We start from the raw sequence: 16,404 nt of genomic DNA on the forward strand, positions 1-16,404 counted from the left end.
AAACTCCAAAGGATAGAAGGGCTGTTTGGCAACTGGGGTAAAGGGAATGCCTTCCCCCTGCTGGGATCCCCCAGCCCCTCCAGTCTGGAAAAAGGAGACAGCCTGCAACACCCTAGTGCAGGTCTGGGACTGCCAGATGTTCTATGCAGGGGGCTGGGGGAGGTTCATAAAGGTTTGCCCTCCAGAGAGATGAAGGCACTGTCTGCCAGTTTTTCAGCCAGGGTGAAGTGATCTTTGACCTCCTTGTAGCAGTCTTCTTATAATCCATGCTTGATCCCTGTCAGCTTCTTCTTGATGGCATCCTTGGAACTGGCGTTTTGCTCTGAAGGGATGCAGACTCATGGGCCAGGAATATAAACACCAGGTCTTCCTTCTTGCTCTCCTTGGTCTTGGAGGTTGCGTCACAGAGGTCATAGCAGCAGTCCTCATCAGCAAGCATCATAACAAAGGTGGCATAGGGCTCATCTACAGTCTGACTCACATCACCAATCAGGATCTCCTTGCTCTCCTCCAGGATGATGTTCTTCTTGTTCTCACTCAGGCAGAAGAGCACCACCTTCTTGCATTTCTTCACTTATTCTGGCATCAACAACTTGTGTACCTTCATGTCACTGAACACCATTGATGACACCAATGGAGACAGTCACACCAGAAGCTATGTTTCTAGAAGCAAAAGGAAGATAGCAAGGAGAGCTAGCCAACATGAGAGCCACCATAGCTGCTGCCAGGATCCAACTTCTTCACATGTTCTTGAAACAGCCTATGAACCATGGCTGTTGGAGATTTTAGCTGTTGGAGATTTTAGATGGGTGGCAGTTGACAGGTATTTGTGAGGCCTATGAAACTGCCCTGACAGGGTTTTTCAGGATGGATATTAAGGCCCACTCCTTACTTGGCACTGATCTTGGGAGATTCAGGTCAAAGAATCCATGAGAATTCATTTGAGCAGGTAAAACAAGACAAAACAAAGTATGTCTCCTGAATATTAAGGGCCCTTCATATTTATGGTTATCTCAGGTTTTTAATGCATAAACAACATGACCACCCTTTAATTGGAGTGCTAATTTACTTCCTTTCAGCATTAACATAGAGCTTCCATTATGGTCTAGAATCAAAGAGGCTCCTTCTCTTCTTGGGACACCATTGATGTCACCATTGGAGACAGTCACACCAGAAGCTAATGTTTCTAGAAGTGAAAGGAAGATGGCAAGGAGAGCTAGCCAACATGAGAGCCACCAAAGCTGCTACCAGGATCCAACTTCTTCACATGTTCTTGAAACAGCACGTGAACCATGACTGCTGGAGATTTCAGCTTGGAGTTCCCAGATGGGTGGATCCCGAGTTAAATGCCTCTTTCAGAAGCTCTATTAGTATCTACAACTCCAAAATGATAAATGAGACTAGTCTTGGGGCTGGAGTTGTGGCTCAGCAGTAGAGCACTTGCCTCATATGTGTGAGGCACTGGGTTTGATTCCTAGCACCACATATAAATAAGCAAATAAAATAAAGGTCCATCAATAACTAAAAAATATTTTAAAAAAGAATAGTCTTTATTAGTTTTTAGCAGTGGCTTTGGAGCTTTAGAAAAGCAGATGAAAAGCTCAGTGAAAATTTCCCGAAGTCCCTATTCTATTCTTAATATCTTAGAATTCATCTAAACCCTGTTAAGAACTGAAAATGACCACTTGGCCTCAATATTTAGGGAATCTATAAAAAAGCTGAAGACAGAATACTAATATACGTAAAACAATTTGACAACAACTAAGAACAAACTTCATTGAAAATAGGTATGCCAACAGAAACATTGTGCATCCTGTTAGAACCAATTTTTATACTTCTTCCCTCACAAAGGTTTGACTCAAGCACTCAGTAATGATGTCTCCTCCCTGCATTCCCAAGCCAGTGGTCAGAAAACTATAATCCATGAGCTTGGCCTGCTACCTGATTTTTATAAGTGAGATTTTATTGGAACATAACCATGGCCATTCATTTAAGTATTGTCTATTACTTCTTTCACACAAAAATGGCAGAGTTGTGTAGTGTGACAGAGCACATATAGATTGCAAAGTCTAAAATACTTACCATCTCAACCTTTACAGAAAAAGTTTGCCAACTCTTGTTCTACAGTAATAAGTACCTTCTTCACAGTATCTCTATTGCATCTTATATTACAATCAACTGTAGATAAGTAGATAGATAGGAGGCCAGTAAAGATTGATGGGTGCACTAGGGCTACTTGGTTGCACCACCATTGGAGGGGTTCTTATTAACTTTATACTGTAAGTGACCCTAGTTCTCTTATAAGGTGTTAAGCCTCCCTACTCATCTATGTAGCACTAGCATAGGGATTCATGTCAACTTGGAGTCCAATGAACAGAGCTGAATCAAACTGAACTCTGGAGTTTTTCTAGGGCAATAATGAAGCCATGATATTTAGGACAGTGAAATTTCCGAGAGCAATAAGCAAATATCTGATTAAACCTGTAACTAAATTAGCAGAAACCAAATGGTTCTTTTGGCAGCAAAACAAAAGTGGCTCTTACAGCCATTTTGTTTGACAGGATTTTACAAGAGGTTCCACAATGAATTGCAGCCATAAAATACTTGATATTAGCATTACTAATCCTTGGTGAATCTTTCCTTCTAAGCCATAGCAGAGATAAAGAGCACACTCCCTGTCCTTCCTAGCATATACAACCCAGAGGCTCAGTCATTAGCATGCCAGCTTAAGGGCTGTGTATTTCTCCAGCTCCAGCAAATCATTCATCTGATATTGTATAGTCTTACCTGAACTCCAAGGACCCAGTAGGAAAATGAGGCAGTGATTGCATTTTGTGAGCAAATAACTTTTCTCTTTATTTTAAAAATTCTTCCCTTATATTCATCAATTTTTTTAAGAATGGAATAAAAATATATACCTTCTGTCATTGCCTCTGGAAAGGAGACTAATTCAGATCCTTTTCTAATTATATTTATCCATTGTATATTCGAATTTTCACAATTTGATTCATTTACTATCATTCTACAAGTCCCCAAAAGTCCATATTTTGTAATTGTGCCCTGTACACCCATATGAGTTCTAGTAGTTGCTAAGACAACAGAAGAAATGTGTTCAGGGAAGTTAGTATTTTTTCCATTTAAAATTAATTTATTTGACATTAATATTTTGGATATAACAATTTCACTTGTTTCCCCAGTAAAAATCTGAAATTTTTAATTTTGCCCATGCTCAGATTCTATATTAGAAATTTATATATAAATTTATAGGATGTTTTAACAATTTGGATTAAAAAAGAAAAATAAGTGTGATGTTTAAATTTAGTTTATTCCACTTTAGGCATGGGTAAAAACTTATTCAGTAAAAATTATGTACTTTGTAAATGATCTTAACAGCCTAAATTAATGAAATTTCCCTAAGCCACACAAAATGGACCTTGATTTCATGATTGATGAAAATGTAAGTCTTCTAATAAAAGGTCTGCATCTACACCAAAATGCCACTCTAGCATAACAAGTGACCATATTTTGCTTATAGGAGATAATGGGGTGTGAATGTTACATATAGGCTGACTTGGTGTCCACAAACTTTTGGTAATTCCAATAATTAGCTTTGTTTTGTCTGTTCCTCTGTGTAGCTTACAGCTCCTGTAGGGTAACTGACATTGTCTACCCATCCTTTAAAACACTGATTACACTTTCATCTCCTTCCTGATGCTTCTGTGCTGTAGTCCAACTCACCTAGAAGTTTCTGAACTACTATAGTTCTTGAAGCTCACAGTTCCACATGGTTGTCCCCAAACAACTCAAAATCAACATGTCTGAAACTGAACTCAATCTTATTCCCCTAAACCCACTTCTCCCCCTAGCTTTCCCGTCCCTAAAAATGGTTGCGCTGTATTGCAAGAGAGGATACAAAGAATCCCATGCATTTTCTTTTTGAGTTTATTAGTTCTTCAAGCCCAGAATATGTCTCCAATGCTCCCATGTCCATTTATTTTCCAAGCTAAATTTTTATTCTTCTGGCTTAATCATCCTCCAAGAAACTTTCTACCAACAGGCTCTTTCCACTTGGAATGTGGCAATTCTGAATTGAGATATGCTATAAATGTGAAATATACACCAAATTTCAGAAACTTAGCAGGAAAAAAGAATGTAAGACATCTAATTTTTATAAGTTGATTATATGTTGAAATGATAATATATTGGATAGTATGGGTTAAAGAAAATACAATAAAAGTAAATTGCATCGGTTTAATTTTTTAATATAACTACCAGAAAATTTTAAATAATGTGGTTTTGCATTATAATTTTGTAAGACTGTGCTGCTCCGTAACCTGGGGACAGGGTTTGGTGTTCCTCCCACAGATATTTTTACAACTGCCATTCTTTTTGTTAATTTGGCATGTAATTTGTATATCTCTCCTGGGCTCTACTGGCTGCTTGAACAGTGAATTTGATATCTTGTTCAAGATTACACCCACATCTGATGCATAGTATGAATTCTCATGTTTGCTAAAAGAACCAAAGAACTACATAGAGAATTAGAAGACCAGAGTTGAAGTCACTCTACATCCCTAGGCTATAGCTAAAGATGAGGGTTAAACTAGGTAGTCTCTAGAAGCCCTTGTAGTTTCATTGACTACAAATATTTAACATGGATACTTAAATGAGTGTTATGGTTTGGATTTAGAATGTCTCCCAAAGACTCATGCATTGAAGGCTTGGTCCCCAATGTAGTAAAGTTCACAGGTGGGATTTTCAGGAACTGATTGGATCCTGATTAATCCACTGATGGATTCATAGCTGAATGGACTACTGGAAGTAGTGGAAACTAGGTGGTATAACCTAATTGAAAGCAGTGGGTCCTTGGGGGTGAGTCCTTGGGGACTCTATCTTGACACAGGCCCCCCTCCTTCTCAGAAACAGTGAAGCCAGTGAACTATGAACTGTGAACTATGAACTGACACCTCTGACACCATGAGCCAAAATAAATCTTTCTTCCTTTAAGTTGTTTTTCTCAGGTATTTTGTCACAGAGATGAAAAGCCAACTAACACAATATGTCACTTCTTGGGCTATGTATGTAGCTCAGTGTGGAGTACCTGCCTAGTATATACAAGGCCCTGGTTTTGGTCCCAGAACTGAAAAAAAAAAACAACTAACCAAATAATAAATAGTCACTTCTTCCTCATCAGGTTTCAGTTCTGTCAGTATGAAAAAAAATCTCATATTTTCTTTGTTATCTTTCTCAGGACTCTGTACATACCTTAAAAGTGATTATCAATTAATTCAACAAATGAAAAGCTAAAAACAATTATTCACAAGTATGTTAGACAGATTTCCATCACTATAACAAATAATCAAGATAATCAACTTACAAAAATAAAAGGATTATTTCAGCTCACAGTTTGGGGGGTTTTAGTCTATGATTGCTTGGTCCCTTTGCTTTGGGCCTATGGCCATATAACATGGCAGAAGTATATGGTGGAGCAAACTCACCTCATGGCAGGGAAGTAAAAAAGAGAAAGAGGAAGGGGCTGGTGTCCCACTATCCCCTTCAAGGACACACTCCCTATGACTTGAAAATCTCCCAGTTGGCCCTATTCCTTAAAGGTTCTACCACCTCCCAATTATGCCAAACTGGGGACCAAATCTTTAACACATGGGCCTCTGGGGTACATCTCCTACCAAATTATAGCAACAGGTTTCACAAGCTGGGTCTGATGAAAATTAGTATTTAACTTAATTGACTCTTCTTAAAACATTGGTGGGGTGGGGGTATAGGTGGATAGAGGGAGTGACTTCTCTGAATCATGATAGTAGAACAGCTGGATATAGAAGGGCTGGCAAGCTCCCTATAGAAGATGGGTAAATTCACATGCAACATCACTGGGAAGCTTCCAAGGAAGCCAATATCCAAGATCCTCTCTGTTTTCTCCTTCATCCTCCAGGCAATAGGGAGTAAGCAAAAGGGACTGCCCCCAAAGTTCCGAACAGTGTCTTAAGATGCCAAATCAACTGTCCAGATATTAAAATTCTTCTCCTAAAAAGCATGATGTTAATTTATATCTACAAAAAGCAAGTACAAAACTGACCAACTGTTAAGTTTATTTAGTGAAAATTCCACACCAGAGCACATGATTGTTCTTAGATAATTTTTAACTTAAAAATAATCTCAAACAGCACAGGAACCGACATTTGCAGGCTAATAGTCTGTATTAGTTCTACTGCTCTGATAAATGTTTCTAACGTGGACTACTGATGTCATTAAGATCATTTGCCTATTTATAGAGAGGAAGCTGGCCATCAACTATGATGCACAAGACAAGGAGAGCTGCTTTATTCTCAGCACAGGTGAATGAGTTGAAAAAGAAGGGGTACTGCATACAGGAAGCATAATAAACTTCTGCAGTAGGCTGCAAAAGCCACAATTACCATTTTCTCTCAGTGATAGCTAATATCTTACGGCAGAAAAAATCTCTCTGGAAGACAGAAAAGTCCAAAATGCAAAGACCTATTGGAAATTTTGCTTTTCCTTCTTAGTTTCTTTCTTTTCTTTTCTCTCTTTTTTCTTTTTAAAATGTAGCCTGCCTGAAGCTTCTATTCTGGAACTTCTCTGATCACCCCTGGAGAATTCAATGTCCTCTCAAAGGTTTTTGTTGTGGTTTTTCTTCTTACCCACCACTAGCCTTCCTCTGATTCTGGGATTTTGGCCATGTGTCCTTGAAGCCAATCTCTGTTTATATAATTGTTCTAATTTCTGTCTTGCAATTACTTTTTTCTGTATTTTCTTTTAAAAATCTCACTCTCATTCTATTTCTTTTTCATCTCTCTCCCTAGGAAAATTTCTCTTTCTGGCAGGCTCCTCTTGTTCTCTTTGGCAGTATTTCACAGAGGCACAAATAGTCATAATGATAAAAATGTGCACTTGTAGAGGGGCTCACCCAAGGAGATTAAACTATTCTGCAGACATTATCCCATCAATTTCGCCTAAATCCTACAAAGGAAGGACCCATTTCACAATAGTATAGCAGAGGGTTAAGATAGATGCATTCTGAGCCTTAAAAAACTGAAAGCATACAGTCATTCGTCATAGTAAGTCCAACCTCCTGGATTTTACTTCTCCCTTCCCTTCCTTCCGGGCCTCATCCTTAATTTTTACCCAATGCAGAAAGATGACTTTTATCTCCTTTGACTAATTTCTTCCTATAAATATAGTCTTAAGAGTGCTGCTGTCCCAAGATGAAGAGGCATGAAAAGAAAAAAAAAACATCAATTGGTTTATGTTCTATTTTCAATTTCCATCTGCTTCATATGCTTTCTTGTATTCCTTTGAGATCCCTGTAAATATTCCACTTTTTTCCACTCCTAAGTAATGGTCTTACATAGATATCACTGATGGCATTTGATAACATTATGACTGAATGAAATTTGGGCCACACCTTTCTCTTTCCCTACCCCATTTAATAGATAAGGTAACTGATCCTCAAAAATATCCATATGTTATTGAGTTAGTTCAGCATCCAAATTAGCTTCATAGGCTAGGTCTTCAGATTTCTCAGTCTATATTTATAATTTTTGACAGAACTTCATAATAATAATCTAAACAAATAATAATAACAACAACAATCTAAACAACTCTATAAGGTCATTATTCCTATCCACCTTCCACAGAAGAGGAAACTGCTAGATTACTTGCCCAAAGTAATGTAAGTAAATGATGGAACCAGCAATTAAACCTAGGTTTATCTAATTGAAATCATGAGCCTACATATGTTTTTGTTTAAACTGCTTCTCTCTTGCCATGCTGACAAAAAGCATTGGTACCTCTTCCATCTCTCCTTTCACCCAGGTTGGGTTTCTCAGTGTCTGTCATTATCTGTGGGTACCTGACTTTGGAATGCTCCTCTAAGCTGACATCTTAGCCTACTATAGAGACCCCCTTTTTCCTGTGAACAGCAAGTATCTACTAAGGGACCCAGCATGCACATCATTTCACTTTAAACTTAGAATACATGTCTCCAATAGTCATCATAGAGTTTCCTTCACATTTTCTCTGAGCCAGGTGTTGCCAAGGGCACAGTGGAAGCTGAGGGTCTTGAGACACTTTTCTGTGTTACCTGTCCTACCTCACCATAGCCTATTATATACTTCGACTTTTCAGGAGTTTTCCTAGGGCAGGAATCCTAAAACTATCTTAGGATTCTATGGGGGATGTAAATGTACATTTAGTTATTTATATCTCTGCTTGGAAGTAGAAAAATAAAACAAAACAGAACACCAACAGTCCCTTAAGATCATTTGGGTCCTTTTGATCTATATAAATTCAGTATCAAATTCACTTTGTGGATAGCACATCAACTAATTAGAGTATTTAATAGGTATATATACCAATTATAAAATTCTACTCTGTAAAACATGCAATAAATATTTGTCAACACATAACTACAACATTAACTCTTTAGTTGCTAAGTATGAGCTATTCTCTTTAATAATACCACTGTTCAACATATGGTCCCTAATCTCAAGGAACTTTCAATATTAATAATACATTATTGTATTCAATGAATCTGCTGGAACCAACCCAACTGAAAAGACTATTGTCTGCCTAACACCTCTTCTCACACACCCAGCATGGACAACTTCCAAAGAATTTATAGTCAAAACTGCAGTTTATTAAATTCTGAGAGGAGATCCCAGGATAAAGCAATGCATTCCTTGCTCCACAACTAGAGTTCTCAAGCTCCATGCAGAGACTACAACATAATATTAATTGCAATGAGTCTTCTTTTCAGCACTTACAAGTTATAATCATTATATGTGGAGAAAGAAAAGGGTGATTCCTTTAAGAATTTTGATACATACAGTTAGCTTTCACAGTGCCTTCTGCTATCTCTCAAATAGTTTTCAGTACAGGTAAAACTGAATTTATTGTAAACCTAGTTTCTCACCATAAGGGATGGCAAATAGATTAACTTGACATCACTGACTCCCAGGATTCATCATCACGAACACAGTGTTTGTGGGCAATTTATTTTGGCAGCTTACCAATTGTTAGTGGCAAATCTGTTTTTTTAATATTGAGGAATATAATATAGAGGTTTTTAGTTTTTACTGCATAATTTCTTATTTCTGTTCTGAAGTTCAGATTTTGTATAGCTGTTGTGTTTTTCCCAGTACTGGGGATTGAACCCAGAGACTCGCATGCTTGCTAGGCAAGAGTTCCACTACTGAATATCCCCAACCTTTTTGTAGGGGATACCAGGGATTGAACTCAGGGGCACCCAACTACTAAGCCACATCCCCAGCCCTATTTTGTGTTTTATTTAGAGACAGGGTCTCACTGAGTTGCCTAGCACCTTACTGTTGCTGAGGCTGGCTTTGAACTCACAATCCTCCTGCCTCAACCTACCAAGCCTCTGGGATTATAGACATACACCACTGTGCCCAGCTCCCCATCCCTTTTTATGTTTCATTTTGAGATAGGGTCTCACCAAAGTTGTTGACGCTGGCTTTGAACTTGCCATCCTTCTGCCTTGGCCTCACAAGTAGCAGAAGGTGTGCACCACTATGCCTGGTTCTGACATAGCTGTAAGTGGCAGGGCAACTGTACGGGTTGGGAAGCCCTGCTCTAGGGTAAGGATATGAAAAAATGGATGGAATGGGTAGCTGAGTGCCAGGAAGATGTGAGGTTAACTCTGGGCTCTTAACAGACTTTGGCACATACTTAATCTTTACTTTCCTGTTTCAAAATTAAAAGTACATTTCTCCTTCAGTTGTGGGTGACTTAGATGAGGAAACCAATGCCAAGTACCAGGACCAGAATCCTATCACTCAACTGCAGGGAGAACCCCCTGGTTTGATGAACCAGTCACTCCTCAACCATGCTTATTGCCAATTACAAGTAAAGGATATGTTTTAGGTGGAGTTCCCCTCCATGAAAATACAACAGCAAGTATTACAGATTCACTATCCTCAAATCTTACACCAGGGCCCCAAAACTAGCCAGGCAAATCTGCTGCTCATTTATGCTTCTGGCTTTGTTTAAATTCTCATCCCCGCTTTAGGAACTGCCAGATCAAATCAACCCTCTCCCCTGAATATTCCAAACTCATTTGTATTACTCCTTCTCTGGTAAGTCTTTTCTAATTTGTTCCTGTTAACCAGTCGCCTAACCTCACAATTGAGTCCATTCCATGTGCTTTACTGAAGTTCTTTCAACTATATTAGTCTTACTTCAGTTGTTTTCTGTGGGTACAGGTTTCATGCTTCTTATTGTATCTATCCTTGCTCCATTAGTTATAAGCACTTTATAAACAAGTTTGTGTTTCTTAATTGTTAGCATCTTTCCTTAGGGTGGAATGTGGTTTGTTACAGAGCATGGCTCCAGCTTAAGCACTGATATGACCACTCCCAATAAGCTCAGGTCCTGAACTATTCACAGAAACAACAAAATAAGTTGAGGGCAATTTTTGTGAAGATTCATGTGCTGATTTGAGTGTTTTAATTTGGAAGAACAGAAGCTTTGCTAAAGGGAAGTACAGGAGAAAAGTTGCCATGAACAAAATATCAACAGGGGAGGGAAGTTTTCAACTAATTTTCTCTGGAACCATATGCCATAATATATTAGATATGTTGTAATGTTTGTTGCTCAAATAGAAGGAAGGAGAGATGGATGGACAGATGAGTGGAAACACAGATGAACATATGCTAGAAGTAGCCAGTGAAAGGACACAGAAGCTAGATTTCTCAATTTGTTTTCAGTAGTACAACAGAGTGACCAAAAATTTTGATGAGGAAGAAAAACTTTATAACATGACAGAGGTAGAAGATACATTTCACAGCTTCAGGGAAGGATGTCTGAATGAGAGATATTATTTACTCAGATTGATCTTCTTATACATGGTCTCAGGAAAATATTTTATTTTCCCAAGGGAATTTTTGGGACACTTTTCTACCCCATTGTTTTTTATTATTACATTTGAAATAAAAACAAAAGACTACAATCATACTAGATTTTTAAAAAGCATGTTTATGTTCATCCACAAATATAATTAATTCATGTTCAATGCATAGAAGCCTAGCCACAAAGACTTTAGGCCAGTTTGTCCTTTTTGCTGAAAGAAAAACATCATAGTTATTGTAGTCAATTAGCAATGTTAAGGAATAATTCAGTTCTTATTATGCAAATGCAATTCAATGGATAGGGTGGTGTAGAGGCAAGAATTGGGTCTTAAATGTTCCCAAACATGAGCCCATTAGTAGCTATAACTACATTTATTTATTAGGAAAAAATGGCATTTTCAACATTATTATATGGGGAGGAAAATAAAGAATATATAGATGTTACCACAATTTTCAGTTGTGTTTAAACAGAAGGCTAGTCTAAGAATCATGCCTTCTCAGAGACAGTGATTTTTACCAATAATTAAGAGACTCTGAAGAGAAGGATGTGTTCATACCTACACTGATTTTAATGGTGTCTCCACTCTGATTGGCTCTTTGTTAGTGTTTTAGTCAGTTTTTTCATTGCTGTGACCAAAATACCTGACAAGAACAATTAGAGAAGGAAAAGTTGATATGGGAGCTCATGGTTTCAGAGGTCTCAGTCCATACATGGTTGATTCCATTTCTCAGGGCCAAGGTAAGGCAGGGCATCATGGTGGAAGTGTGTGGTGGAGGAAAGTAGCTCAGTACATGATCATCAGGAAGTAGAGAGTGTGTTCCTCACCAGGACAAAATATAAACCCCAAAGGCATGTCCCCAAGGACCCACCTCCTCCTCCTACATCCTATATGCCTACAGTTACCACTCAGTTAATGCCTCTCAGGGGATTAATGCACTGATTAGGTTAATGCTCACATAACCCAATCATTTCACCTCTAAATCTTCTTGCATTGTCTTACACATGACCTTTTGGGGAACACCTCATATCCTAACTATAACAACTGGATTTTGCAATAATGGTATCTTGTAATATTTGTATCTTGCAATACAGATTTCCCTATACAAACTGTTTTCATACCTGTCATTCCATCTAATCCTAATCATTGTACTTAGGGAAGTAAATTGATATTTTCATTTCAGAGATGATAATTGAATGGTCCACATTAAATGGCTGATAGATTTTGTCTGTTAAGAGCAAACAGTCCCCATAATCTCATATCAACTATCTGAGTGAATAGCCTCCTGATAATAGATGAAACATTTTTTAACTTAACAGATGACTTCATATTTCTCTACCTAGGATATCTGATTATAAGCCAATGATGGATAATTCATTTGAAATAACTTCAAAGATTTTACTCTTCTCCTCATTAGCCTTATTTTATAGTTACCTTTGAAATGCTCATCACCTTGCTTCATCTTGAGTATCTGCCAGTGCTTATCTTCAAGAAGGTAATTATAAAAAAAAGTCAAGCACAACCTAAAACATTACGACTTCCTGAAAAGAGTATTTCTCTTTGCAAAGAGATATAGTTTATCAAGATAATTAATATATGGAAGGGAAGATGGAAGCAGGGAAGGAAAAATAAATATGCTAGTGTAAAATATCCAAATTACTGGAGTTCTATTCTTTGATTTTTCAGAGATGACCAGAATTTTAGTCTTGGAACACTATACCCAATGTCCAGGTCTTTCTAAGCAAATGAAACAACTCAGTTTCATTTTAAGGTAGGAAAGAAGCATGGTTGTTTAAAAAATCATTTTTCACAATTGATTATTTTTAGAAGGAATCAAAGCATTCTGAATTTTTTTCCTAATTTGCATTGCAGTTTTCATTGGGACAGAGAAAATATTAAAGAACTTAAATTTGATCATTCTCAAATACAACATATCTTGTACAGTTTGAAAGTGGCACAACAAAACATATTTATGATTCTCCTTTCCTTGAAAGATCAATAAGAGCTTTTAGGACAGTTCATGCTGTATGAACATCTTTCCGAAAATTTCTCTGTGTTGTAAAGGTTATAAAAGAAGAGATACCTACCTGCCTGATCCAGGGTATCCTAGTGACTCATGCTGGGATCTCATAGTAAGTAGTGATGATGTGGCTAGAATATTTCCTCCACTTGGATCCCAATTCAGGGTATGTCTGTCACTTGTAAACTTTAAGTCATGTATACAGAAGAACAGACAAGTTTTTTTTTTTATTAGGGATTGAACCCAGGGGTGCTTTTGTAGTTTTTCTTTAAGTTGCTGACTCTGGCCTTGAACATGTGATCTTCTGCCTCATCCTCCTAAGTAGCTAGAATTATAGGCATGCACCATCAAGCCTGGCACAAGGTGTTTCTTAAAGCTAAATAATTTTACCTCAATGAAGTTTCCTTTCTACATGAACTTCTATCACCTCAATTCTTCATATATAGGCACATAATGAGCTTTGAGTGTCAGGCACTTTGTCTTCCTTCTGGCGTAGCCCTAACAGTGGTAACCACAGCTTGGCATATGACACTTTCCTACATGTGCCTTTGTTAAATTTCCATCTTAAACAACTTTGCTGGTAGTTTTTTGCTAAGTTTACAGATGTCTCTTTTGTATTCTGTTCAAAAATACTTCTCTTATGAAAGTACAATTTGTTCTAGTTCTTTGATACCATCACTAGTATACAGCTGGATCCATTTGTTTATTTCTGACAACAAATATTATACAAATTTGGTAGAAATAAAGTGGGGCAAATCCTCCTTTGATTTATTCAATACACTGAGATGTAAATCATACACATCCCAAAAGACAAATATGATGTGTGGGATAACTCCAGTAAATAGGATTTCTCACTAATCCACAAAAATTCATTAATTCTCACAATTCAGTGATTCACATCTCAACCTATTTTATTTTAGACATTCCCTTTCCAGATGATTATCATTTAAACTCTGTGCCCTGTGCAAAGCAGACCTTTTCATGAAGAGATTGGAAAAGTACCAATAAATTAGAAATCAGTACCCTGAAACCATGATGAAAACCAGGAGCTCCTCTGTTCCACTTTTGATCTTGTTTTTATGGGGGTAGCTCTAATTTAGTGTCAATTTAAGCCCTTCATTTGCTGTAAAATCAAATCCCTCCAGGAGACATAACCCATAGAAAGGATCTTATGTAGAACAGCATGCATGTTTTCCTTCCTCCTTGTTTGCATTAAACTGGAACAAATTAACTTAATGTTGCATGAAAATAAGTGAAGTGTCATCTTAATTAAAAGACAGAAGTGCTATATCCTTTGGCTGAGCCTTAAAACGCATTTCCTATTCCTTAAGAGTGGATAATTTTTCCTGATGGTTCATACACTAGAATCTTATCTTAATCCATTTTGATAGGTTGGACTGGGCACATTTGTGCTGTGGACCAGCTACTCATCATATTGAGAATGAAGCCACCATTATTTTGACAATTTCCCAGGACCAAGGCTGGTCCAACAGCTATAGGCAGTTAAAATATCAGAGAGGTCTCCTACTGAAATGTAATAGAACAATTGTTAAGAAATGGTCACTTCCTTAGGAGATACCACCTAATCCTGTGCTTTATCAAAATACTGTGGGTTTCATTCTTTGAACCTTTGAGGTAGAGGTGAAATAAGGTCTTCATCTGCAAAGCTATTTTGAAAACTTGATTAACAAGCTCTGTTACATGGGCACAAATTGGCCTAGTACAATGTACCATGGGTCAGAGGTAAAGCTGTCATGTAACTACTTGAACCACTGAGGACTATGATGGCAAATGTCTTTTTTTAAAAGAGAACATAAGGATGGTAAGCCTAGGAAGTCAGAATGAGAACAGTTGTCTGTTCACTGGTATTTCCAACAACTGCCTTTGGGCTGTAGAATTAATGTCTTGGAGGAAGCAACCAAGCATGCATGCATATAACAAGTACACATATAAGTTTCTGTAGCAACACACACACACACCCCTCCCAGTTGGGGAGACTGATACATGTCTACATTCAGAAACAGAAAAAGTGTGAAGCTAAGTAGAATTCTGCAAAAATGGTTCAAATATATTAATACTGAAAAAAAATCTGAATGCTCCTTAAACTGATTTTACCTTTCCCAATATGCCACCTGAGTTTCCTCTTGCTCAATTCTGGCCATCCCTTTCTTTGCCCTTGCTTTAGGAAGGAGGAATTATTCTGAAAATTGATTTTACATTCACTGCACATTCCATTAATCATGGCCTTTAGACAGTTACACAGACTGGATTTTCTGTGTCCCTCACTAACAAGAGGTTCTTACTCTCCTTTCTCCATCTGTAATTTGAACACTGAAAACATTCAAATATGGATGTTCTTTTGACTCTTATTAGGTTATAAAGAAACCAATGAGTTTTCAAAGATCACAGAAGAGAGGAGTAAGAGCAGACCATAGGTGGAAAAACTTTAAGGAGAGAGAGAAATCAAGAAGAAAAATAGGAAAATCTCAGGCCCAGTAAATGAAGGCCATGAAGGCATTTGGGAGGCAAAATAATTTCTTAATCACATGGTGCAAAAGTATGATCATTATCCATTTGGTTTTTCATTTGTAGATATTTCTATGGGGAGCAAAATCAACACTGGAAAATATATCAGCTCTGATTTTTCCTGGCATCACATTTTATGATCCTGTTTATTCTCATTAGCATTTCTGAGAATGTAAACCAAAAAACTTTGTGAGATAAAGGGTTATAATCTAACTTTTAATGTTCCATTGTATTAGTGGAATTTATATTTACAAATTCAAATATACTCAGAATGAAAATATGCTTTCACTATTCTTGCTTTTCTCCCTTTCCAACTGTGGTCATTATCTCTTTAGGGAATAAAAGTCAGGATAAAGTACTCAGGAGAATCTAACTTCAAAGTGTTTTACAGATACCTAAAACTTTTTAGGAGGAAAATTCAGTTGCACAGTGGTCTTTCTTAAGAAGTAAAGGAATAGGGCAGGGAAGTTGATAGCTCTACTCAAGCATGGAGCCCAGGTTCCAATCTAATTCTTCCTACACTTCCAAATAGATGTGACAGTTTGCATTGACAATAATACTTTTGTTGATAGAAGTTATTATTTACAATAAATATCATTTTTCTTATTTTTTCTTCTTCTCAATAGTAACCTACAATAATTGGTACATTCTAGGCACTGCATTTATTGTTCAATTGATCCTTTCATTTAATTTTAAAGCTTACAACTTTCCCAGACAAATGCGTATTAAAACCTGTATTTTCACATATTAAAAAAGTATAGCATCAGGGGCTGGGGTTGTGGCTCAGGGATAGAGCACTTGCTTGGCATGTGTGAGGCACTGGGTTTGATTCTCAGCACCACATATAAATAAATGAATAAAATAAAGATCCATAAACAACTAAAAACATATAAAAAGTATAGCATCAAACATGATTCAATCAAACTTATAAAACCTAATTCAAAATCTAGCAAAA

The 16,404-nt window shown here is 37.2% G+C and overlaps 1 protein-coding gene and 1 pseudogene across 8 annotated transcripts in view; both read right to left on the reverse strand.

Annotated features, from left to right (window-relative positions):
- Frmpd4 (FERM and PDZ domain containing 4) overlaps window positions 1–16,404 on the reverse strand; it is a 786,938-nt gene that overhangs the window by 211,941 nt on the left and 558,593 nt on the right. The gene's annotated exons all lie outside the window — the stretch shown is intronic.
- Window positions 165–716, reverse strand: LOC101955621 (cofilin-1 pseudogene; annotated as a pseudogene).

The sequence above is a fragment of the Ictidomys tridecemlineatus genome, chromosome X, assembly GCF_052094955.1.
Source record: "Ictidomys tridecemlineatus isolate mIctTri1 chromosome X, mIctTri1.hap1, whole genome shotgun sequence".
Taxonomy (NCBI): Eukaryota; Metazoa; Chordata; class Mammalia; order Rodentia; family Sciuridae; genus Ictidomys; species Ictidomys tridecemlineatus.